General features: G+C 46.8%; 1 protein-coding gene across 1 annotated transcript in view; it reads left to right on the top strand.

Moving 5' to 3' along the window:
* Positions 1–26,491, top strand: part of GABBR2 (gamma-aminobutyric acid type B receptor subunit 2) — a 1,712,046-nt gene that overhangs the window by 695,207 nt on the left and 990,348 nt on the right. The gene's annotated exons all lie outside the window — the stretch shown is intronic.

The following is a 26,491-nucleotide window of genomic DNA, read 5'->3' as shown; positions in this document are numbered from 1 at the left end:
CTGCATGTACATAAGCCCTGTGTCTTGCATACAATGGCTTTCAATAGGCCAGCGTGCTGCCCTCAAAGCCAATACACTGTAGTTTCTTTTTTACATTTGACATGGAACTCCCACCTGTGCAGGCATTTTGGGTGAGTGTGGTGACTAGGATGCGAGTGGTGGTGCCAATTCCCTGTCCATGCAGAGCCCACCGTGTGCATGCTGGGTGACATTTGTAAGAAAAACGGCCAGAATATGGTGTTTAAGTTCTCACATTGCTGAAGTTGCTGGCTAAGCACTGTGGGTCAATCACCTGGGTGGGTCAAGCGGGTTCCACTTTGGAACTTTGGTGGACGATGTGGCGGAGTAGGCAGAGGAGGTGCAACTGAAGCAGAGTCAGCATGACAATAAGGTGGGGGATGACATTGAGGTCTGGAGTCAGCTCCTTGCTGATTCTATAGATCCTGTGGATTCCTGATGACTTCCCTCAGCCGAGGAGGACTCCTCTGCATCCATCAAAACTTGAATATCTTACAGGAAATAACCCTGCCGCGAGTCAAATGGGCTCCGCTACCAGTTTTTTGCAGGAGATTGTCTTACGTACATTATTTTATTACAGATCTTCTAGTGCCGCAGATTGTTGATCTCTCTGTGATACGGTTATTGACAGCTATTGTTATGTCCTTTGCTCTTGTACCTATAAAATGTAAATACTCAATAAATGATTGTTATTAAAAAAAACTTACGCGCCCTGGGTACATGTAGTACTATATATCTGGGAAGTATTAGTAAATTGAATGTGCCAATTAGGTGTAAGCCAATTTGACCATGTTTGGAAGGGAGAGCATAAGCACTTTACCACTGGTCAGCAGAAGTAAAGTGTGCTGAGTCCTAATGCCAGCAAAAACGGGTTCAGCAAACGTTTGTTAGTGAAGGGAAAAATCTGGGGGGAATACCATGTAAAAAGTGGTTATTTTCAACAACACCAAAGACGCATACATGCTCAGTTAGAACCAGTACCATGGGCTGGTTTTACTTCTAATGATGCTTTAGTAGAGCTAATAGTGCAGTTAATTTTTTTATTACTCTATTTTGGAATTAGTACTTATTTCAGGGGCCTACAGTAGAATGATCCAGCATGATGCTGGAGTCCCACACTAGTTGTACTTTTCAGGAATCCACTTCTTTATGCCCCCCCCCCCGATACCTCTAATTCGGAGAGCACTTGACAGGGTTTTCAGGGAACAAGCAGAGGTAACCATGGTGTTGCCATTCTGTCCGAGGAGGATGTGGCTCCCTTTACTTCAATCTCTGGCAGAGGCCAGTGAGCAAATGCTCCCGCTATCACCTCCGCCCCAAATACATCCAGCCCTGGCTCTTCCCTCGTTTTGTCTTCTACATCTGTTGATTTGGAGATCAAGTGGGATGGTCTCTTGAAGAGGAGATACCCATCACCAGTATTCCTTTCTATACAAGCATCTAGAGGGGGGTTCAGGTAAAAACTCATATAATCATCATTTGGGTATACTTTAATAGATAGAGGATCTAAGAATTTGTCTACAGTAGACTATTCCCCAGAGCAAGTCCTGTGGTTCTCTCAGGACGTATTTGACAAAAAATTGTCAGTCATAACCCTGAGACTCCAATGGTCAGCTGTGAAAGTGTGTAGAGCCGCTTTGGGTGGTGCCTCCTCAATAGATAGTTTAATGTTTAGACTTTTTATGGAATTTAATTTGCTGAAAACAAGGGTTAAACTGTTTATCCTCATTGGAACCACCCCTTGGTTTAATTTGTTTTGGATGTTTTTTCCTTTGAACTACTAGAAAACGCTTCAGATATGTTCCTAACTTTTAAGGTATGCTTTCTTGTGGATATTACTTCAGCTAGGTGAATTGGGTAATTGGGCTCTTTACAGTGCTGCTATCCATAATTTGGATTTGGGAATTTTTATCTTCAAGGTGCCCTCCTCCATTCATAGGGACCAAGATATTACTCTATTCTTCTCCTGGACATTGCCAGAGTTCTATTTCTTGCAGAGAACTGCTGATTTTAGACAATCAAACACCTTGTTCATGAATGTCTTTTAAACAAGAAGAGGGTGCAAATCTTCTAAGGCAACTCTTGGAGGATGGACAAAAAGTTATTTCTTTGGCCTATAAAAAGGGCTTATAAATAATTTTAAGATGATTTGCTTGTATATTCTAACAGGGGGGTGGCAGCCCATGGGCATTGTTGGGTGTTTCTATATGCAGGACTGCTACGAGGGCATCTACCTCTACATGTATTTCTCATTAATGTAGCACAAGGTAGCAAACTTCGTTTTGGATCACAAATTCTGTTTAACACAGCCTGCCATTGTTTCTCTGTGATACCCTTGTTATCATGAACTGTTGATTCATGTTTGTAGTGTTTGTTTCTTCACTTGTTGGGTGCTATTACTAAAAACATACTTTGACTGCACTCAGTTCATTTCAATTCAATAATCCTTTATCCGGTACTTAAAAAATACCATAAAAGTACATTTTACACAGTAAAAATCGATAAAATACAATTCATTACACGTAGTTGGAGACCATTGACCGAGAAGTACATTCAACACAGCCCTCTTGAATTCCTTAGCCTTAAGGCAATCTTAATAAAATTTGTGATACAGAACAAGGTATGGGGATCATCAACCCTTTGCAAGAATAATAAGGCATCCTTGGCATGTTTAAACTTTGCCTGTTTTAAAATTCTTACTAAAAAGCTACGCCTAGGTAGAGCATAAAATGGACATAACAATACAAAATGAAGGGTATCCTGCGGAGACCTATTGTCGCAGCCGCAGGGACCCTTCTGCTCAACTGTTGAGGTAAAAAAAACCTGATGGATCAGCCAGTAGGTGATTTAAAAGGTTGAGCCTAAAACGGGTGATTAAAAATCTATCCTGGGCGTTGTACATGAGAGCAAGGTAAGGTTCCATTGTTTCCACAGTTTTCATCATTCTGTGTGCACAGACTGAGGTTTTACTCACTTCCTCGACCGGTCTATGTGAGGCTACTAGATCCAAAAAGATTTTTTTAACTCTCTTAATATCCTGAGGGTTGGCAAAAAGGTTCTTACAACCAATTCTCTCTAGTGTAGACTTAACATATTTTAGCCATGGAATACTCATTCCTTTCTCCCTTTCTGTACAGTCTAAAATAATCTGTCTACTCAGACCTGCCTCGGTATTTGACCAGATCTTCAGCCATGCCATAAGGGGTCTGACTTTTATCAGGTCCTCAATATATAATCTTCCTAGTTCTTCATGAATAATGTAAGCAGGGGTACTTTCAGGAGTTTTTAGAATTTTTCTCAAGTATTTGTTCTCCTCTATCTGTATTTGTTTAGTGCTAACAAAGCCCCAGACTTCGGCCCCATATACCACTTTAGAGCAGCAGATTGAACTGTACAAATTAATAACTTGTTCTGGCGACCACCGGCCCAGCCTGCGTCCATAATTCATGATCGCGCCAGTCGAGGCTACTAGTTTGGAACACCTCTCCTCAATTTGAAATTTTAGATTTAGTAATCCGTCAAATAACATGCCAAGGTAAGGGAAGGTCTGTACCTGTCCTTGGGTGTATGTGCCTATTTTGTATGAGAACTTCTCACAAGGTTTGGATCCCGCTAACATGACATAAGACTTGGTCAGGTTTGCCGACAGGTCTAAGGTATCCATAAAACTAACAAATCCGCCAATCAGGCACTGCAGTCCCTTTCTGGTTCGGGCTAAGAGGACCGTATCATCTGCGTACAACAACACAGGGACCGGGCGAGAACCTATTTGGGGGGAATCTGCTTTTAGTTTGCCCAATGCCTGGTCTAGGTTATTAATATATAATGAGAACAAAAACGGGTCCAGGATGCATCCCTGTCTGACCCCACTATTGAATGCAAAAGGTGCTGTGGTGCCCCCTTCCAGATTAAAACGCACTTTGGCAGTGGTATTGCAGTGCAATGATCTGAAGATGTTAACCAGGCCAGGTCCACCCCCAATCTAGACATCAGGGCCCACAGCTTCTCTCTGTTGACATGGTCAAAGGCTGCGGTGAGGTCCATAAACCCCAAGTAAACTGCCTTGTTGCTAGCTATGGTGTATTTTGCTACCAATAGGTAAAGGTTCAGGCACTGGTCCATTGTTGATCTCCCCAACCTGAACCCATACTGAGTGTCTGTGATAATTTGGTGTTCGTCAGCCCAGACCATGAGACGGTTAAGTACCACTCAGCCCAATACTTTAGCCGTCACATCAATCAACGAAATGGGACGGTAGCACTGGGGGTTGTCCCTGTTCCCTTTTTTAAAGATAGGAACTATTGTTGCCGAGGACCATGAGCGCGGGAGGCCAGTTGCGACCGCTGCGTTTAGCACTCTGGTGAGGATTGGGGCCCACAGGTCCACATTACTCAAGTATAGGTCAGGGGGGATACCATCTGGCCCTGGCGCTTTGTTTTTCGTTAGGCCCTGGATGCCTGCTACCACTTCCCCTAATGAGAATTCAATCATGCTAACCCAACGGGGTCCCTTCCCGTCATCCTTGTTAGTCTCCATGGTATGGTTATACAGATTTTTAAAATGATCATAACATTGCTGTGGCAGGATGGTTGTGCCAATTTCTGGGGCGTTGGAATCTGAAAGCAAGGCTTATTAATTATTTTCCAAAACGCTGTAAGGTACCTTCTGTCTACGGCAGCCCTTAAATCATCCCACGCTTGGGATTGAAGGCAGTGTTTCCGACACTTAATCGCCTTTTTGTACGTTATCCTGCACTGCGCAATGCGCATCTTATCCCTGGGCACACTTTTCAGGCTAGATTTGAGCTCTTTCTGTGCCCGGGAACAGTCACTGTCAAACAATCTGGGGAAGGTGTTTATTCTCCCTTGCTTAGTGGTCTTTAAGAGACCATCTATTACATGCGCCACTTCCTCGAATGTTTTGACAACGGCAGGTCCCTCGGCCAGAAGATCCAGGCATACCCCTATCTTTTCATTCCCTATCTCCATTAGCGATTTCTAAAATGCATCCCCATCAACATTTGTCCATCTAAGGCGCCTCCCCTGGTCATTTACCCTCTCCATACTGGATACCCATATACCTCTCCTAGCCCTTCAGTTAGTCAGATCTTCTATAACCAGCACTAGGGGGCTTTGATCGCTGAATATACTCCATTCGATCTCTGCCCCTCTAATCCAGCCCTTAAATAGGCTGGACACCAGCACAAAATCTATATTGGAGTGTCACCCTCTACCCTTGAAGGTTGGGTTGACCTCCCCTCCAACCTGCAATGGGACTAATCCTCGATAACAGGAATCAGGTGAGGGCACAGGTGGCAGTTAAAGTCGCCAGCTGGTACCACCACCAGTGCCACTGCTCCCTTCCTTAAGGATATCTCCATGCCCAACCGGTTGTCTAGTTCACTTATTGTGGGTCCCTTCCCCTTGATTACCCCTACGTTATACACATTGGTCAAGATCACATTCGACCCATTCGTGTGCCACTCAAGGGCCTGCAAATTATTTGTGGGCCAATTTAAATTGGTCCAAACTCCTTCCAGCTGCAGGTATACATATATAGAAAGTCCTCCCATGGCTCGCCCAGAGGATGCCTTCTGTGCAGGGACAGCAAAGCATTTATACCCCGCTAGGTGAAAGGGGCAATAATCTATCACCCAGGTTTCCTGCAAACAAATTACCTGGAACCTGGTGATATACTTCAGCCATTCCTGGTTGTCACATTTTGCTGCCAACCCGGCAATATTCCAGGATACTAGTCTTATCCCCTCCTGCGTTTGTGACTCTCTTAGGTCTGTATAGCGGCATTATTTTTCACTCTCTCTACACCCATAGTGTCCTCAATGGGCTCGGGCGAGGTAGGAGTATTCCCTGCTCTTTGCGGGTGCAGGGAATGATACTCCATCTCTCACGCTTTTACCCTCCCTGGAAGTCTAGCCAATAGTCCTAACACATTTCCTGGGGTGTAGGGCTCCCTAACATGATCCGTAGGGGTCCCACCTGGCAGGCTTATCACGTTGCTAGTGGTTACATACGTTGCCAGGTAATGAGATAACAAAACAGTCTGGGAAATATTAGGGGTGCAACCCCTTTCACACTGTCTAGTCCCAATAGGGGTAATGTAGCTCTCCAGTCAATCCCATTCATTTAGAGACATAAGGGGGGGCGAATCTATTCCTAAGACTAAAAATTCCCTGGTTTCTATAGGGGGCATTTATCGTTGGGCGGGGGTAACCCTTCCCACCCGAGGTACTGACACTTCTATTTCTCCATCCATGGTCTAAGCCCGAACACAGGGTTTCCCTTGGATAGAAAAAGCTCAGGGGGAGGGATCTGATAGTGCTTGAATGACTATCTGGTCCCCAGCTTAGTATTTGGTCAACTACGCGGGGTTCCTAAAGTTGACCACCACGCAGTCGCCATCGACCTCCTTTGGCCTGTTCCCCAACCAGCTCACCTTGTAAACAAACACAATTTCTCCCTGATCATTCCCTGTTAGCGGCCTATTCTTGTTCAGCCAGAACATTGTTTTATTTTTGAGTTCATCGTAGGCCTCTAAGTAGTCTGGTTTCAGCTCCGGGACCCCAGTAAGTATGATTGCTTATGGGTCCGCTTCTGGGGGGAGGTTTATACAGGGTAAGGGGTTAGTGCGTGCTTTGGCGTGAGGCCCTTATGGTTCACTCGTGGGCATTGCTTGTGGACTGCAACTTGTGAGGTACTTGGTGGCACAACAGTAATGGTGTCACCTGGATTCGCCAAATGGCCTGTGGTGGCACAACCAGTGTGAGGCTGCTGAGAATTTGAGGACAACGCTGAACACCTAGCAGTGGTTCTTTGCCCTTCACTTGGGATACTTGTTGGTGTAGCTGGGGTGGTTGAGACGGTAGTCTCAGTGCCTTTAACAGTTGATAGTGAGAGGGAAGTGTTGCCCACCCCACCTCCAGGTTCACCACTTTATCAAGCCGGCTCAGATTTAATTTCATTTGGGTATTAATGAGCTGCTCAAAATAAATCTGTAAGTCACTAATCATTTGGGATGCCCAGATCGGGGGTACTTACGGTAGCGTTGCATGCCCCTTTACTTCCCCTTCAACCACGCTACTGCTGGTGGTCAGAGCAGTGGTGGTTTTTCCCTTCTTCTGCTTGGGTTTCTTAGTACTGGTTTTATTTATTCTGCCTGTTCGTCCCTTCCCCCATACTAAATGTGTGTCTGGGTCACTGCTGGTCATCAGCTGGGCGCAAGGGATATCCACAGTTGGGGACCCTGTTAGTGTGTTTAGGGGAGAATTTACCACATCAGGGCCTGGCTCTTGTGACAAGGAAGTGAGATCAATTTGCTAGGTCAATGAGAGACGCCTCTCAGTGCGCTCAATTTTGTTGGCAACCACACCAATGGCTTTTCGCAGCATCCTATCAATTGCGAGGGTGAAGTATTCAAGCTCAGTTTTGCAGACCTTGTTTGTACTGTGCTTGCCATTTTGTGCATGCTCTATAAACCAGTAGTTATTAGACTATCCTGGATAATTTTCCCCTTCAACGTGCAAGAGCGGCACAACAAGCTGTTGGGTCAAAACATACCCCTCCGCCTAGATGCAAATTGGTAGTTCGGTACCCGCCCACCTTACTCTAGTCTGTGGCTTAGTCCTTGTTTTCCGTCAAAGTTCGTAGGAGGCTTCACAGAGGGGTGGCCCAGCCCAGCCTCTGCCGGCCTCAGATGGATGCGGATGGGTCTGCCCTTGGCTCGAGCTTCGCCCGGGCAGCGCCCGCGCGCGTCCCGCGCTGCGTGGGGCTCACAGTGATTTTATGCGCCTCCTGGAGCACAGCTGTGACTCGTTGCGCCACTGGGGATTGTGGGTGTTGTAGTTCCCCACCACAGCTGTACCGGAGTTGGAAATGCTGGCGTGGCAGAGTTTTGCAGTGTTCCCCCTGCAACAGGCAACAGAGCCCGAGCGAAGATTCAGAGCAGGACCCACAGGTGAAAAACGGCAAGTCTTCCTGTTAGCGCGACTGCACTCAAAAGTATGTTATTTCTAAGTTTTCTGACTGATATGAAGGCTCTCTGCTTGGGCATATCCTCACAGTGTAAGAACTGGGAAAATGAAAATGCAAAGTTAATCCTTCCATTACTTACCAGTAGTCTTCATCATTCTGATTCTTTCTTCCTTGCAGAAGCACTTACGTTCCTCCCTTCCCATTGTTCTGATAACCGCCTTCATCCAGGAATAGGTTATGGAGATGTTTTAGAGAAGACAGACCTGTCTAGAAAAAGTAAAATGCTTGAAAGGTGATAAATTTACATGAGGTTAAACCTTATGATATAGGAACTTCACTGAGGAAAGAAGAATAGGAGTAATAAAGATTAACAGTAAGTATTGGAGCAATAATCCATGCTACTGGCTTCCAGACACAGTGCGGTTTCTGTAATTGTTGATGCAGAGAGGCAGGTCCTCTTTGAATATCTTTTTTAAAGATTTGTTTTATTGTGTTTTGCAAGATGGAAAAAACTGTGAACAAATACAATCCCTGATCCAACAGCTTTCTTGTCCGCAATCATGCGTAAGATGAAGCACAACGACATGATGGTTCATATCCACCAGGATATCAGCCCCTCTCCACTATGCTCCGTAGACTTCCCACTTCCACCTGGCATAATGGAACAGAGATGGTCCCCACGCATGACTCCCTATGGCAAATCTCATCCATGCCTTTCCACGCCCTCATATTTTGATAAATTTTTGGGGGCAATCCCTCGTCTTATATATTTGTCCTTCTGCCTGCATGCACCAGTCGATATTGGCTTCCCATATATTTCCACTGTTGGGGTACTGTCTCTCCCATATTGCTGAAGAATATCGTGCCTAGCCACCATTAGCGACACTTTGCAGAAGATAAGTATCTATCTAGAGTTGGTTCTCTCCAGATTCCCTATACGATCCCCTTGGGAGGAGGCATGAGCGGCTCTCCTAGAATCTGGGACATTCTGAGCTGCACCCCCTTTACAAAACATATAAACCTCTGGACATTCCCACACAGTGTGCAGGTGCGTGCCTCTCTGAATGCAGCTTCTCAGGCATTGATCAGTGGTGATTTTACCCATTTCATAGAGTTTGGTCCTTGTATAGTAAGCTCTGTGAAAAAGTGTTAGTTGCATCAACTGAAATTCAACCGGATTGCCACCTCTCTGGGCGGGCCACATCCCAGAAATCATCTTCCAGTCTACTCAGGCCCGCCTCCCATTTATCCCTCCATGCAGTCATGTGGGGTCCCACTTGTGGGACACCCCCGCGCCGCACGGCCACCAGCTGCTGCGTGTGCCCCTTGCCTGCCCTCTGCCTCGCTGCTGCCTCGTTTTGCCGGTTGCCGGCTGCCTCCGCTGCGGGGATTGTTTTTGCCTTGTTTTGTCAAACAGTTGTGCCTGTTGTGCTTAACATCTTTTTTTCCTTGTTTTGTCGATTTTTTGTGCCTGTGTTGCCGAATTTAATTTGGCCCGTGTTTTGACTTTCCTTCCTTGTTGTCCGCCTACCTCGCCGCCCCCCGCCCTCCCTTCCCGCCACCGCCGCTTGTCCCCGCCCCTTTTTTCTCTTCTGTAACCCTCCCCGCTCCCGCCTCCCAGCTGCTCCGCCCACCCGCGCACTTCGCCTTAAATGGCGACCGTGCGAACGCGCAGCGGTCACGCGCAGCGGGCGCGCCGATTGTGCGCCGAAGGCGCGCCAAAGGTAAGCCCGTCTGCGCCCGTCCGCGACCGGATCGCGTCCAGCGCCAGGACCCCTGGCCCCCGAAGACCCCGACCTACCCGCCTGACGTACTCCGCCGCCACCCTCACCGCACTCAACACCGGCCGACGCCCAGAGTGCCACCAAGCCACTCCACGACGCACCCACGGCCCCTTCAGCTGCCACGCCTGCAAGTTCTCCTGCATCCGGACCTGCCTCGCACCAACACCCGCCAAGTCAAACACCAGCAGCACCCACCTCAAGTGCATCCTGCTCAACACCCGCTCCGTCCACAGACACGCCATCGAACTCTGGAACCTCCTAGACGCCACAGCCCCTGACGTTGCCTTCCTCACGGAGACCTGGATGAACACCTCTTCAGCTCCCGACATCGCCATCGCTATCCCAGAGGGCTACAAGATCGTCCGGAGGGACCGAAACGCCAACCAGATGGGAGGAGGCATCGCCATCGTCCACAGGAGCACCATCCGTCTCACGACCTGCACCGACAACACCCTGACCAGCGCCGAACACCTGCATTTCCAGATCCACACCAACCCGAACACCACCCTCAGAGGCACCCTGATCTACCGACCCCCGGGACCACGCACGCAATTCAGCGAGGACATCGCCGACTTCGTCAGCCCGCATGCCCTCCCCTCCGCTGACTACATCCTCCTGGGAGACCTCAACTTCCATCTGGAGAACAACAACGACCGCAACACCAGCACCCTGCTCGACAACCTCGCCAACCTGGGACTCAAGCAACTGGTGTCCACCCCCACCCACCTCGCCGGACACACACTCGACGCAGTCTTCTCTTCCAGCACAGACATCAACTTCAGCCACGCCACTGAGCTTCAATGGACGGACCACAGTTGCGTTTACTTCACCTTCAAGAGAACGACGACCCACCACCACCAGAAACAGACCGCCCGCAGAAGCTGGAACAAGATCACAGCAGACCAGCTCGCCACCTCCCTGAGCCAGCACCCTCCTGCCAGCTCAGCGAACCCCAGCCAGGCCGCCGACAACCTCACGAAGTGGATCAGCAACTGCGCGGACGAACTCGCCCCACTGAGGACCCCGCCTAGCAGACCCGGCAGCAAGAAGGCCCCATGGTTCACCGACGAACTCAAGAGCTCCAAGAAGAACTGCCGAGCCCTCGAGAAAGTCTGGAGAAGGGAACCGACACCGGACAACAGGACCTCCTTCAAACTTGCCACCCGGAAACACCACCAGCTGATCCGCGCCGCCAAGAAAACAGCTTTCAAGGACCGGTTGGACAACAGCGCACACAACTGCAAGGAACTCTTCAACATCGTGAAAGAGCTTTCCAACCCCAGCGCAGGAAACAACGACATCATCCCATCGCAAGACCTCTGCAACTCCCTCGCTTCATACTTCCACAACAAGATCGCGGACATACACAACAGCTTCAACAACCAACCAACGCACACCATGACCGAACAACCACCCCCCCCCCACCACCACCCTCCACGCCTGGACCCCGATCAGCACCGAAGACACCATCCGCACGATGAACTCCATCCACTCCGGATCACCGACCGACCCCTGCCCTCACCACGTCTTCAACAAGGCCGACGCTGTCATCGCACCCCACCTGCGAGACATCATCAACACATCCTTCGACACCGCCACCTTCCCCGAGAGCTGGAAGCACGCCGAACTCAGCGCTCTACTCAAGAAACCCACAGCGGACCCAACCGAACTCAAGAATTACCGCCCCATCTCGCTCCTCCCGTTTCCGGCCAAAGTCATCGAGAAGACCGTCAACAAGCAGATGGCCGCCTTCCTCGAGACGAACGGATCCCTCGACCCCTCACAGTCCGGCTTCCGAGCCAACCACAGCACCGAGACCGCCCTCATCGCCGCCACCGATGACATCCGAGCCCTGATGGACAATGGAGAAACAGCGGCCCTCATCCTCCTAGACCTCTCCGCGGCATTCGACACGGTCTGCCACCGCACCCTAGTACGGCGCCTCAGCAACATCGGCATCCAGGACAAGGCGCTGGAATGGATCACCTCCTTCCTCGACGGAAGAACACAGAGAGTCCGCCTACCACCTTACAAGTCAGAGGCCTCCGAAGTCATCTGCGGCGTCCCCCAAGGATCATCTCTGAGCCCCACCCTCTTCAACGTCTACATGAGCCCCCTCGCGGCCATCGTACGCAAACACAACCTCAGCATAATCTCCTACGCCGACGACACCCAGCTGATCCTCTCCCTGACCAACGACCCCCCCGCCGCCAGAGCCAACCTGCATGAAGGGATGAAAGAGGTAGCCGAGTGGATGACAACCAGCCGCCTGAAACTGAACTCGGACAAGACGGAGGTCCTCATCCTGGGCTCCTCACCCTCCGCCTGGGACGACTCCTGGTGGCCTCCCGCCCTGGGCACCGCACCCAAACCGACAGACCATGCACGAAACCTGGGCGTCATCCTGGACTCCTCCCTCTCCATGACCAGGCAAGTCAACAACGTCTCCTCGGCGTGCTTCAACATCCTAAGCATGCTACGGAAGATCTTCTGGTGGATCCCCACCGAGACCAGAAAGACCGTCACCCAGGCCCTCGTCACCAGCCGGCTGGACTACGGCAACGCCCTCTACGCCGGCACCACCGCCAAGCTCCAGAAGAGACTCCAGCGGATCCAGAACGCCTCAGCCAGACTCATCCTCGACATCCCACGAACCAGCCACATCTCCGGACATCTGAGAGACCTTCACTGGCTCCCCGTCAACAAAAGAATCACCTTCCGCCTCCTCACCCACGCACACAAAGCCCTACACGACCAAGGCCCGAGCTACCTCAACAGCCGAGTCAACTTCTACGCTCCCAAACGCCACCTCCAATCAGCCAACCACGCCCTCGCCGCCGTCCCCCGCATCCGAAGAGCGACGACAGGAGAAAGGTCCTTCTCCTACCTGGCCGCCAAGACCTGGAACTCCCTCCCGACCGACCTGCGCCTGACCCAAGACCACCTCTCCTTCAGGAAGAAGCTGAAGACCTGGCTGTTCGAGCAGTAGCGCCCCCCCCCCCCCCCCCAGCGCCTTGAGACCCTACGGGTATGTAGCACGCTTTACAAGTGTCACTGATTGTCACTGATTGGTTACCAAGCAGTTTAGTGAATATTATGGATATGGCATGGCGGTTTAGAGGGCACTTTAAGACTCCTTATTCCACCAGGTTTTCTTATGGTACTATAGGCCGGGCCAATACACCCCCATATGATATACCTACTTTGTATGTACTGCAAGTATTGACTCCTTGTCAGGTGGGTTTTATGCCTTAAGGTCCACAAAGGCTGCCATCCCACTGCCATTCCCAACATTCACCAGCTTGGAGATACCCAACATATCCCATTTTTTGTATCTGTCAGCCCCGTCTAGGGCCACGATGGCAGATGCATCCCACAGAGGTGTCGTTGTTAGTTTGTCCTGCCACCCCAATTTCTTAACCGTCTTTCCCCACACATTGACCACCATAGCCATTGGGTTCGGAAGTTTGGCCAATTTCCCACTGCCATGGGGGGCGCTAGAGGGCGCACTGTAGGATGGCTGCCTTCTGATACAGCTCCGCCGGGCTGGTACTAAATGTGTGAATATTAGCGTCTAGCGGACTGGTAAATGAAGGGAAACAACTAAAATGGTAATCAGAAGGTAGCGGGCGTAGGACAAGACCAACAGACCTGTGAAAAGACACAAAGATGGCTGGTAAATGGTGAAAAGTACTGTGCATGAGTCGCTCACAGACGAAACTAAGATGGCGGCGCTCTAACGTTAAAGAAACGCCCGGGAGGAAAACAGCGATGCAGTCGGACAAACGACATCAACCAGAAAGAACACAAAGTGTCTATCGCACATTATTATTATTATTATTATTATTATTATAGAGGCTTTTGTAACGCGCTCTGCTACTAAATAGTATAGTATCCTGGCGCGGAGAAAAAAGAAGGGGACAGATCACAGTAAATGCAAAAGAGGGACAGCCATTAGGCATTGGTGTTAAAGAGGTAGGTTTTTAGGCCTTTCCTGAATGCCATGATGGAAGGGGCTGTTCTCAGTTGCAGAGGCAGGGCATTCCAAGCTCTCGCTGCTCTAACAGAAATGGATTGTCCACCAAGCCTGCTATATTTGAACTTTGGTACAGTCATTTGATGAAGATTGCTTGATCTGAGAGGGCGGTTGGGGGCATAAAGAGAGAATCTTTTTCTCAAATAGGTTGGGCCTGTTAGGTGGAGTGCTCGGTATGCTAACACAAGGATCTTGAATAAGATCCTTTGAGCCACTGGAAGCCAGTGAAGGTCTCGGAGTGGTTGGCGGACGCTAGATCTTCTGGGGATGTTAAACAGCAGCCGGACCGCAGCATTTTGGATGACTTGGAGGCGGTGGATCAGATAGGCTGGGAGTCCGCAGTAGAGAGCATTCGCATAATCCAATCTGGATAATATCAGAGCGCGAATGACCGTCTCCTTAGCTGATCGCGGAAGCAAAGGAAGGAATCTGCGTAGAGTTTTGAGAGTGGAGAAGCAGATCCCGGTGAGTTTTTTCAGGTGATCTTCAAATCTGAGATTATTGCTAAACCAGATTCCTAGGTTTTTTGCAGGTCCACCTGTGGATTTGGGGCTGGGAAAATCGGTGGGCCAGAGAGAATCATAGAAATTATCTGGGAAGGAGCCGTACAGCAGAATTTCAGATTTGCTCTCATTACACTTAAGTTGAGCCAAGGCCAGCCAGCGGAAGACCGATGATAAGCAGAATTAGACTCTCGTCGTGTCCAGGTTGTTTTTGGGCCATGTGAACAAGAGCTGGGTATCATCGGCGTAGGCCATAATTTTGGCCCCTAGCTGTTCCGCAAGATAGATAAGGGGGGTCATATAGACATTAAAAAGCAGGGGGCTTAAGGTGGAGCCCTGTGGTACGCCAGTTGAGAGTTTTTTGGGAGAGGAAGAGAAAGGCGGCATCCACACTTGCTGGGACCTGTCATCTAAGAAAGATCTTAACCATCCGAGAGCAGGGCCAGTTATGCCTATGTCTGCTAGTCTGGTAAGTAGGAGGGAGTGAGGGACCGTATCGAAGGCGGCAGAGAGGTCCAATAAAATCAGCGCCGCTCTGCCACCTCCGTCTAAGCACTCACGGATAGCCTCAGAGACCTCAACTAGGGCCGTTTCTGTACTGAAAGCAGCTCCAAAGCCTGATTGCGCAGGGTGGAGAGCTTGAGAGTTTTCTACGAATCGGTCCAGCTGTGAAAATGCAACTTTTTCGCATATCTTTGTTAGAGCTGGCAGTAAAGAAATGGGCCGGAAGTTAGCGGGAGTTTTTGGATCTAGGCCATTTTTCTTAAGGAGTGGTAGCAGTTTTGCCTGTTTCCAGCAAGCTGGCACTGTGGCGCTGGAAAAAGAGAGGTTCACAATATGTGTCACCTCTTGGCCGACTGTGTTAGCCAGGCCCGCAAGGACTCTGGCTGGGCAGGGGTCCGCAGGGGAACCCGATTTTAAGGTAGCCAGAATTTTCACGACCTCAGTTGTATTCACTGGAGTGAAGAGGGCAAACTGATCCGTAGAAGTGGGCATAGCATTACATCACAGTAAGGAAACACTGCACCTAACTGGCGATACCTTGGCATGCTGATAACGGGTCACGTAGGTAGCGCGATTGTTTGAGGCGAGTTACACAGCATTTAAAATGGCGGGCGGACAAATGAATAACGAGTGTTCCGGATAAAACAATGCCGCCTAATACTGGTACGCCTAAGAATCAAAACTGTGGGCATACATGGAGTGCTAGAGTTTTATAGGCGAATGGTGCTCTAACAAAGCCAATATCACTGCTATTGCCCGCTATATGTAGATCATAAAGCCTGTGTTAACGGAATAGCGCTCAGTGGTTGCGATTTTTTTGTTGACCACAAAGCTATAACTGAGGAGGATGCACGCTTAAAACAAAAGTATGAATGCCCTGAATGAGACCGCGCTACACTGTAATGTGCATGAAAACCTCGAAATCGGCAGTTAGACCGCAACGAGAAATCTGTTGTGCTACCTAGAAGGCGATTGGGCGTGGCTGTGGTGCCTGGCAAGGGCTGTGATTTGGACCTGCTGTGCGCGCTGCAGTGGGGAAAAATAGCAATCAACTGTGCTTCAAAACAAAACAGGCTGGAGTTATAGAGCATAAAATAATATTGAACACTGTGCTTTTACAATAGAGTAAGGAATGGCATCCAAAGTACCACCTGTACAGTCCAGACACTGCGACTGACCGGCACGCAGCGACTACTGGAGGCCCACTGGTGTGTGTGTAAGAACAAGGATGTGAGGGTCTGGATTACTGGAAGACTACCAAGTGTGACACTTGAGCTCCATTTGGAGAGCATCCAATATATAAACTGTAATCCCAGCCATATTCATAAGCAAACATGGTTAAACCGGACAAGCAACAGTCCAAGCTGCCCTTTGAAACGAAAAAAACTGCAAGAAATACGGCAACTACCTCAGACACAGAACAAGACGCTGAAGGCGGGCCTAGTACTGGCATGGAAGGGGTACTGCAAGCTATCCAACAAAGTCTGCAGGATATCAATGGGAAGCTGGATACCATCACCCTAAGGGTCGATAACATAGCAGAGAAGCTGGACAAACATGGTGAGAGGTTAGTGGAGGCCAAAATGGGCATATCCGCAGTAGAAGACGAATCACAGGGCACAACCACAAAATGCAAAGAAATGGAAAAGATACTAGATACCATAAAAAGCAAAGCGGAAGATTGAGAAGCGCGCTCTCGAAGAACTAACATTAGAATAGCGGGAATTCCGGAATCCACAAACATAGGCCGAATGGAAATGTATGTGGAAGACCTGATCCGAAGTGTGTTTGGTACGGAACATCTTTCGACGGTTTTCCTAATCGAAGGTGCGCACAGATCCCTGGCCCGAGACCTAAACCGGGCCCCTCTCCGCGACCAATAATAGCTCGAGTTTTCAAATATAGAGATCGGGATGTGATTCTGTGACTGGCTCGTGAAAAAAAGAAGATAACTTATCAAGGTAATACCTAGAATTTTACCCAGACTTCACAATGACAGTACAACTGGCAAGAATTCAACCCTATGAAAAAGAAACTGCGCGAAATGGGTATAGAATATGCCATGCTAAATCGGGCCAGACTGAGGATTACAGATGAGGGTCGAGCCACGATTCTATAAACATAGAAGGCAACGCAGGACTATATTAAGAAACTCAATGTCAGGCGGAAGTAACATCAGAGAGAAGAGCGACACCAGGATTCGGAGTGATCCGCTCTAAAATGACAGCAATATATGGACATGAGATAGTTCAGGACGGTAAAAGTTATTACTGCACAGGAGTGACAGACTATGACACAGATCGTAATAGATAGAACTGCTGCCGCGAGAAGTGCGTGATGGCTACTATGATGGCCACAAGTGACTTTTAATGCTTTCGACAGGACTATATAGGCAAGACTGTCTTAGTAGGAATCATCTTGTTTTGCTCAATGCTCACTAATGATAGCAGTTAAAACAAGGAGAGACTACGGGGAAAGCATTGAGTCCATGGCTTCTGTGCACTATTGCCACAGTTCACGAAAGTGTTCGGGGAAATGAAACCGGGGGACATTTATAACTACCACACTATGGAGTCCATGGCTTCTGTACTGCGAGGACGGATAAGTATATGCCGCCGTACTGAGCCTGTTTGCTGAACTTTCATATGGGCTACGAATAATGTGCAGTGCGATACAGGATAATTTTGCAATATATATTTTGTGATTACACTATACAGTATGACTAAGTTGTTAAGAACACATATAGGTTGTGACAAGGGCAATGTCTGCAGATATGAGGTATACCTGGCCACATCCATTAAGTTGGATGGAGTTGTGTGACCTCGGTAGACCACCTAGGTGGGTGTACCCAATTTAAAGTTAAGTTATGTTATCAGTTCTTAGGGGAACATGTCTTTGGCATAGTTGGGATGCTGAAGTGGGTGGAGGAGGAGGGAGGGCAGCTGGGCATTGTTTTGTAGGCCAAAGCGCTTGAGAGACATCGCTGTAATCCAAACCCATACTGTGCAATATTGCAACAAAAGATTTACTCTGGGTGATACACACAAAGAGTACTATAGACATCATGAATCATCATGTATGATAGCATTGGTTAAGAATATCTACTGAAATATTACAACCTAAAAAATTGAACTTGCTAACTTGGAATGTAAGGGGACCGAACAATCCAAAAAAGATACGACAGGTATTTGCGTATCTAGATCGACACCAGATAGATGTCGCTCTTCTGCAGGAGACACATTTGGTGCCAACAGGTAATAGCACTATGGACGTAGATGGGCAGAATCAATACATATGTCGTCATATTCCTCTTATGCTAGGGGAGTTATTATATTGATTAAGAAAGGAGTACAATTCCACATAGATACTACTGAATCTGATGTAATGGAGCACTACGTGATAATAACGGACACACTAAGAGGCCGTAAAATCGCTATAATTAATAATTATGGACCAAATACTGATGATCCTGATTTCTATAGAGCATTGGAGAGAAAAATACACGATTTACCAAACATTCGAATAATCTGGGGGGTGATTTTAACATTGCATTACAAGATTACATTGACCTCTCAGGGACATTGGTAGAACCTCATAAGCGAGCATTGAGTAAATTACGAGATATTATGACTGTAAAACAACTTACCGATATCTGAAAATCCCGCCATCCTGGAAAATTAGAAGCCACGCATGTATCCGCAGCAAACAATAGTTGGTTGCGCATTGACTAATGGCTATTTTCTGATGATATCATGTTATGGGCAAAGTCCATGAGGCATATGGCTAGGACATTGTCAGATCATAATTCGGTCATGTTCGCAGTAGAAATACCACATTATATGCCACCACCGTACAGTTGGAGGTTCAATGCAAAAGCACTGCTAGACCCAGTATACACAGACATGATTAGTCAAGCTATAACTGACTATTTTGAGTTTAACCAATCTTGCACTGATGATCCTGGGCTTTTGTGGGAAGCATTTAAGGCCACAATTAGAGGTACATGTATAAGTACAACTGCTGGTATTCTTATAGATATAAGCAGACAACTGTCACTGCGCGAAGAACAACTGCGTGCATTAGAACGCGAATATGGGCGCACAGGATCTACAAAGATATTAGGGGAAATTAGAGTTATTGTGTCAGAATACCAGACATATGCAGAAGATGAGCTTAAATATATAATGAAGAGGCAAGTAGCGAGATCTTATGGGGAAGGAGGTAGACCAGGTAGAGCACTAGCCGAAAAAATCTGTTCCGGACATACACCCCAGATAGTAAAAGTGATTAGAGACGTTAACGGGAACCTGAAATACGACACACAGGCAATACTAGAGGAATTTATGGCTACATATGGGAATCTATATGCTACACAGCACTCAGTTACTACAGAGGGTATATTAGCTTATCTAGCAGATGTAACCAAAGCGTGGTTATCTGACGCCCAAAGAGAATACCTGGCGTTACCAATCACTGTAGAGGAGGTGACCTAAGTCATAAAGTCATTGCCCAATGGTAAGGCGCCTGGCCCTGACGGCTTTACCTGTGAGTTCTATAAAGCCTTTGTTGATAAACTAGTGCCTCATTTAGTAGAACTATATGGGGATGCGCATGAGAAACAGATGTTACCATTGACAATGAGAGAAGCATTGTTGTTCACACTTTTAAAAGTCAACAAAGATCCAGAATACTGCGAATCATATAGACCACTATCCCTAATAAATGTGGATATTAAAATTTTGGTCAAGCTACTCGCTACTAGACTTCAACCACTGATGACTAACCTAATTTTGCCCGACCAATCTGGATTCATCCCTGCACGTTCTACAGCCCACAACACTAGAACGTTGTTGCACTGTCCCACTATCTGCTTCCGACTACTAAAGCAGCTGCAATTTTGTTAGATGCTGCCAAAGCATTTGATTCCATTGAATGAGGATATTTACATGCGGTGCTGCTCAGAATGGGCTTCGCCCCAATTTTCCTGCAATGGGTGAAATTACTGTACACAGCTCCAACGGCTCGTATCAAAGTCAACAAATACATATCTAGTGCCATACCAATTACCAGGGGGACAAGACAGGGCTGTCCACTATCACCCTTACTATTTGCGATAACACTCGAGCCGTTGGCCTGTAAAATAAGACAGAAACATCATTATTCAGCACTACAGTTCTCACAGAGACCATTACATATTTCACTGTACGCAGACGACATGATGTTGTATGTGCGAGAACCGGAAACCCATTTAAACCCTCCTCTGAGAGAATATATAACAAGTTTGGGCAGTATTCAGGCCTGAACATAAATTGGGCTAAATCAGTAACTATACCATTAACGGACACTACATCCCCGCATACCACAGACTATCCGTTGGAATGGCAGGAGGAACCTGTTAGATATTTGGGGGTTTGGTGCCACCGAGACCAGGAAGTTGTAATCCGCACTAATTATGGTAGAACAATTAGTATATTAGAGGAGAAAATAGTGAGATGGATTTAATTGCCATTGGCGTTAGCAGAAAGGTTGGCCTTTGTAAAAATGGTTATCTTGCCAAAAATGCTATATCTGTTTAACAATATCCCAATCCAACCTCCAGCAGAAGTATTCCGTAAAATATCCACTATGGTGCTCAAACTCATATGGGCAGTTAAACATGCCCGAATTAAGTTATGTAACCTGACACTACCATACTCGCAAGGGGGGTTTAGGGTACCAGATTTTTCACTTTATTACTTATGTGCACAAGCACAATATGCACATTACTGTATCACACAATTCCCTATCTAACGCATGTTGCAATTGAGGAAGGAGATGCTGCGTCGATTCCACTGGATGCCATCATAACGCACAGCAGACATCCGTTACATAACAGAGATATAAACACCATACAGCCTGATTCATCATTGTTAAATCCGGTCGCAAAGGGCCAGATTCTGAGAATCTGGCGCTTTGCGAGCGGTATTTTTGCATTTGGGATTCATCATCCCAAATGCAAAAATCGCTATTTAAGAATTCGCATATTTGCGAGGAATAGCATTTAAGGAATCTCTATTAGAGATTCCTTAAATGCTATTCTTGAAACCTTTTTAAATTGCGAATTCGCAAAAATTTCCCGCTATTTACCGCGAGGTCAAACCTCGTGGTAAATAGCGGAAACTTAGAAAAATGCATTTAAATGCATTTTTCTAAGTTTCATGTTACACACACACACATGTCCTTGGGACATGTGTGTGCGCAACACCAATGTAGCATACATTTCAGGGGTGCTACAGGGTGTCCTTTGGACACCCCTGCACCCTTGAAATCGCAATTTCAATATGCGAATCGCTAATTGCGATTCGCACATTGAAATGTCTTCCCATTCATTCCTATGGGCCTTTGGGCCCATAGGAATGAATGGGGAGATATTCCTTAATTGCGATTAGCAATTTGCTAAGCGCAATTAAGGAATAATTAGAAATCGCAATTTATTTAGCGATTTCTTGGTGAATAGTATTTTGCTATTCCTTAATAGCGATTCCTTAATAATCGCTATTAAGGAATAGCAAATACTCACCTTGATGAATCAGGCTGATAGTCACAACAAACAAAGCATGCCATATAATGGGCTGCAAAGCAAAAAAGTTGCCACTATATGCTCCCTCTCTGCCACTGCATCATCATCCAAAACTCTCGGTTACCTAGGAAGAAGTGGGTATGAAATTGTTGCACCAAGTGGGCATAGATACAACGGGGGATTTATACTGTAACTGTGTATTTAATACAATTGAGGATCTATTATATATAAGTAATCAAACATTGTTATTCAAATTTACTTATCATCGATTAAAGGGAGTGATAAAAAAGCTATATCCATCATACCCTACAGAACCACCACAATTAGATGCGCTACAGCTACTTATTGCCACTCCAGGCGCTAAACACTTAGGGGTCCATTAGGATGACGGGCGGACTTTGCCCGCCCGTCATCCCATCGTAAATCGGGACCGCCTGCCATAAGGGCGGGGTCCCGGGGGTGCCATTAGAATGTGCCTGCCACAGTGGCGGGCACATCCTGTATTTTCAGAATTGTGGCGGGCGGTGCTCTCTGCACCGCCCGCCACAATGCTGAAAATGCACTTTAACATTGTCATTTGCAAAGCGGCAGGCACCGCGCGGTGCCTGCCGCTTTGTAAATGACAATGAAGGGGAGTACCACAGGTACCCCCCACCTGTACTTCACTCTGGGGGCCCCCTACTCTGGGGGCCCGCAGGGGGCCCCCAGAAAGAAGACCGCATGCCTTTCCGTGGCGGCATCGCCGCCGCGGAAAGGCACTGCACACCACTCATCATAATATGTCTGGCGGTGTCTATTAGACACCGCCACCATATTATTCCTTTTCTACCCGGCCGCAAGGCGACCGGGGCGGAAAAGTGGCGGGCGGTGTTTCCCTCCATTGCGGTCCCCCCGCCATTGTAATGTGGCGGGGGGAAAAGGGTGGCGGGCGGGCATTACTGTTGGGCGGATCGCCACCGCCACCATGGCAGTGGCGATCCGCCCGACATCGTAATGGAGCCCATGGTGTCTAAACTATACACTAAATTGCAGGAAGAAATAGCAGATACCGCGCGTGAGGCGCTGGAAAGAAGGAATGAGTATTTGGATGTACAACTGGCGGAGGAGGAATGGTATATCACATGTTCACTAACGAGTATGCTGACGCCTAGTGGAAACTTAAGAATGATACACTATAAGTATTTGCACCAAACCTATTACACCACGGCAAGGATATACAGATACGGGTTGCGGACTGAGTCTAGATGCCAAAGATGCAAAGCGGATAATACAGATTTCTTACATTTAGCATGGTCGTGTGCTGCAGTGGCACTTTTTGGGGAAAAAGTGACTCAGATGTTGGGGGCGTGTTGGGTATTGATGTTGCTTGCTCTGTGCATACTTGTTTGCTGGGGCTGGTGCCAAATGTACGAGCAGCTTAGACATTTTTTTGTGTAATAGCACTATTAATAGCTAAACTGCGTATATCACTATGCTGGGGTAGTAAAAAGGCCCCGAAGGTTAAACAGTGGTTAACAGTTCTGACATATTGTAAAGATACCTTGAAGACGTATGAAGAAGAGCTGCCCTCAGGTTCGAAACTCAGAGATTACTGAAACTTCCTAGTTGCATATTTACAAACGCATGAAGTGGACTAAATATGTGTAATAGCCATGTTTTAATAGTGTACTCCCAGAAGATAAGATGTGTACCAGACTGGATACAGGATGTTGTGCAAAGGCTTATATGTTTCTCACAAGTTGGACATTGTATGTCTTTAAAATGCCAATTAAGAAAATGTAAACAAAAAAAACTCCCACTGCCATATACCCGACTGATATGACTCAATAGCCCTCCTATCTGCCATCAACGAAAGCTCCCTTAACTCTGTGAATGACCAATCATTGACCACTATCAATTGGGTAGCCCAGCAGTAAAGGCGCAGGTCCAGGAGAGCATGCCACATCACTGAGATTCCTAGTTGATGTCGACACTTTTTCTTGGTGCCCCACCATCCCAAAGTTGTGGAGAAGTGTAAATTTGATCCCATGCTCAGATATTGTAGGAGTGCATCATAATCATGCATAGTCAGCCCTCGAATATATTCTGTGTGATAAATGTTACTAAGGAAAATTGAGTATTGCATATTAAAAGTACTCCACATGAAGATTTGTGTACATAGAACGTGACTATTAAAGGTCTATGTAACATTTACAGGTTATTGTGTCAGAAGAAGTTAACGTCTAAAATGTGTCTCATTGTGAGGTTAATACATTTGAATGTGTACGTTTAGGCTAATGTTAAAACATTTATACGTGTAATAAGAATTAATTCCATACAGGTGCATTTGGAATTACATCTTTGTAATTCTTTACAATGTATTCATGTATTAGTTACCTGCATTTATTTTGTACATAGAAATGTTCACGTATTTTGTAATCCTGTGCACTAAGTTAACATGAGAATGGACCTTGAGAAACCATTGAGTTCAAGCTCACCATTAAAGTCTAACATTTAATTTGTATTCAACCTTCAACATAGAATGTATTTGCTTGTATTTTTATTTCCGCTGCTTGTGTGAACAAAGCATCATTAGTTAGAATAGAAGGGTTTTGTTTTCATTAGATTGCAAGGTATGAGAAGACAAAGTTTGGCAAGGAGAAATGCTGTAACGAGCAAGGATGCAAATTCTCATGGAGAAGGAGAAGAATGAACAAGGACGAATGAAGTTGCAATTTATCAATGTGGGAAAGGTGGTGCATGTATCCAGTTGTGCGGGAATCATGGAAAAGTACTATTGAAAGTCACTTGGGATTATCTACCTTGAATACCGTTGATATTTTATGCTGTAACTTAGTGAGAGACAGGAGAAACATCTTAGGACTTCACATGGAACAGGTCTATGTATCTGTTTGTGTGGCTTCATGCTAAGTGACCCATGGATGGAGTGCCTTCCACTGAAAACTCTGACAGCTGACACCTTTCTAATTTCACTCTTTCTAGATGCTCCTTAGTTTACAGTTACCCCTTTAAGGTAGTGTAGGGAGAGATAGCTTGCTCATGCTTTCCTTGGAGAATCATTTGATGCAGTTCAATACTCAATTCTTTACCCTGATTATTTGCATTGTCGTTATAGAGCTAGTTGTCTGCTTTGTGTTATAAAGGGTGAATCTCTTCAGGAGATTTGGAATAGTTCTGTTTGTTCTGTATTTCTATATGATAATGTTGAGGGTGGTCTATATCAATTTGTTTAAAAATGTATAATTAAATCTTACTAAACTCAGATTTAGTTGTTGAGTGGATTCTTGTGTGACCAAATTGGTCACACTGTGTTGAGATTAAATTGTGATTTTCTCCCTCTTACCTCTCAAGCTGGTATCAAGACCATTTGATTGGAGATAAATGTTTAAGTGGGCCCAGGCTGTTACAGTAGCAATCTGGTTTGGGCCTCCACTGGTCCAAAAAAGCACCCAGAGACCTCAAATAGGGAGTTTTGCAGGGTGTAGGGGAACTAGGGCAAGTAAACCATTTTGTAAAGAGCTGCTTTCTCCAATAGTGATAGTGGCAGTCAGTGCCAATGACCAACATCTCGTCTGTAGTCCTCTAGCAGTCTGCCTAGGTTCCGTTCATAGAACAGCTTCTGGTACAGGGTTACATATATTCCTGGGTAGGTAAAGTCCCTTTCCTCCCAGGGTATAGGACAGTTTCATCCCTCACTAGACTGCTAACTCGTAAGCAAGTATACAATAGACTTTCACCAAGTAATTCATATATCTGAATAGTTCTCAAAGACCCTTAGAAGTTCATGTATCCTAACAATAGACCTCTCTGGATCTACCAGTTAGGACAGGATGTCTTCAGCATATAGATAGATTAACATCCATCCTCCAATTCGTAGTCCCATTAGAATTCCTGGATCGGAGTATATCTGTGAATCCACTTAGCCACTGGCTCAATAGCCATTGCAAACAGGAGTGGCGATAGGGTACATCCCTGTTGAGTTCCACGTCCCACTTCAAACTCCTTTGATATCACACCATTCACATGGACCCCAGCTATTAAGTGGTTGTAGAGAAGCTGCAACCATGCCAGGAAAGATGGGCAAAGCCCATCTGTTTCCCTAGCGCCCTCATATAGGGCAATTAAAGCAAAGAAAGGTTTTCTCGGCATGTAATGTTAGCAGTACTGCCAGCTCCGTCACCCCTCTCCCACGTGCCAGGCAGCTAAAAACCTGCCTAAGGTTATGCCTGATTTTTCTAAAGGACATAAAGCATGATTGATGTGGGCAATCATACTGTGTATCACCTGAATCGGGTGATTTGCTATTAACTTTGCCAATACCTTTGCTTCTATGTTAAGGAGGGAGATCGGTCTATACAAAGAGCACTCCTCTAGTGGTCTTCCTTGTTTGCGGAGAAGAACTATAGTAGCTTAGCTAAGATTTCTAGGGAGCTCACCCGCTGCCTTGGACATGCATATCATGATTCGAAACGGCTGAACAACCTGGTTGATCACACATTTAAAGAATTCCAGATGCAGGCCATTTGGGCCTGACGATTTCCTACTCTTAATTTGTGACAGGGCTTCCCTGGTCTTGCCCTCCTTCATATGCACATCTAATAGTTTCCCCCCCTCTCTCCCTAGCTTGGGTCCCGGGATGTCTCTAATGAACATGCGTAGATTTGTCCCCTGTTCTCCACCGCTGGGTGTATACGTCCCTCAAAATAAAGTGCAACAATGTGTACTATCTCCCCCACACCAATTCCATGTACACTTTCTGCACCCATCTCTGTTCTTTCCTTGCGAGCCAGGGCAAAAACTTTCCCCCTTTCTTCCCCACCTCATATAGCTTAGGCTATTTAGCTATATATATTGTCTTGGCCTCCTGTGCATAAGGCACCTGTAGTCTTGTTCAGTCGAAATGTTGAACGATGCAAACAGCTCATACTGGAAAGACGGGGAAGCAGTTGACCCACTCGACATCAACTGACTCCTGTCTTAGCCATGCTCTTACAATAGTACTGTTGAGATCTGTTCTGCTGAGATCTTACATGAATGTTTGCACGCTTTGTGAAGTCTGGCTAAAGGTGAGACGCTCATTAAAGTCAGAATACAGCCGA

This window comes from Lissotriton vulgaris, chromosome 4_1 (assembly GCF_964263255.1).
Source record: "Lissotriton vulgaris chromosome 4_1, aLisVul1.2, whole genome shotgun sequence".
NCBI lineage: Eukaryota > Metazoa > Chordata > Amphibia > Caudata > Salamandridae > Lissotriton > Lissotriton vulgaris.
Note: the sequence above shows the minus strand (reverse complement) of the source record. Positions and strands in the feature narration are given on the sequence as shown.